This window comes from Apium graveolens, chromosome 1, assembly GCF_009905375.1.
Source record: "Apium graveolens cultivar Ventura chromosome 1, ASM990537v1, whole genome shotgun sequence".
Classification (NCBI taxonomy): Eukaryota; Viridiplantae; Streptophyta; class Magnoliopsida; order Apiales; family Apiaceae; genus Apium; species Apium graveolens.
The window spans coordinates 51,342,801-51,343,762 of NC_133647.1; the positions used below are offsets into that span (position 1 = coordinate 51,342,801).

Genomic DNA, 962 nt, shown 5'->3' on the forward strand with positions numbered 1-962 from the left:
TTAGAGATGGGAGATCAATCAGATAATACTAAGGCTTTGATGGACTATTCTAAGCCTAAGATCAATGATATTTAGTCAAGCATCATCAGACCAGCCATCACCGCTAACATTTTTGAGATCAAGTCAAGCACGATTCATATGATACAGAACTTAGTTCAGTTTGAGGGTTCTCCTTCAGAAAACCCCAACTTGCATATCGGGGATTTCATCAAAATCTGCGACACTTTCAAGTTCAACGATGTGTTTGAAGATGCTATCAAACTATGACTATTCCCATTCTCTTTGAGGGATAAAGCGAAGTGCTGGTTACATTCTCTACCACCAGGGTCTATCACCAGATAGGAGGATCTTGCTCAAAAGTTTCTCACTAAATTCTTTCCTATGGCGAAGACTGCTGCAATCATGAATGCTCTTACTAAGTTTGCTCAACAAACTGGTGAAACTCTGTGTGAGGCTTGGGATTGATATAAGGAGATGCTAAGGAAATGTCCACACCATGGCATGCCTGATTGGATGATTATCAACTATTTCTACAATGGTTTAGGTGCACAATCTAGACCTATGCTCGATGCAGCATCTGGTGGAGCCCTATGGGCTAAAAGCTATAATGAAGCTTATGAGTTTGTTAGGTCACACAACACTGTAGAAGGGGGTTGAATACAGTGTTTATACAATTAAATCGATTTAACACAAGTATGTAACAAAGATCAGGTATATTGAATAAACTATGTTACAATAAGAACTGGTGTTCTCTCTCAGTGATGAACAAATATCACTAAGAGCTGCTAGGTTACAATGTATAATCTTCTCGATAATGATAACACATATAGTGTAAACCTTAAGTCTATGTTTATATAGTACACAGTTACAAGATAACTTCTAATTGATATGGAAAACAATTATGTCTCCTAAAATATATCAATCAGATATCTTCTACAAGTCTTCCAGTCTTCTAACTCTTT

General features: G+C 37.1%; 1 non-coding gene across 1 annotated transcript; it reads right to left on the reverse strand.

Annotated features, from left to right (window-relative positions):
• Positions 1 to 396: 396 nt before the first annotated feature.
• On the reverse strand, positions 397 to 503 carry LOC141680786 (small nucleolar RNA R71). The gene has a single exon (XR_012558416.1). It is a non-coding gene; the product is annotated as a small nucleolar RNA R71 (small nucleolar RNA).
• Between the last annotated feature and the right edge of the window lie 459 nt (positions 504 to 962).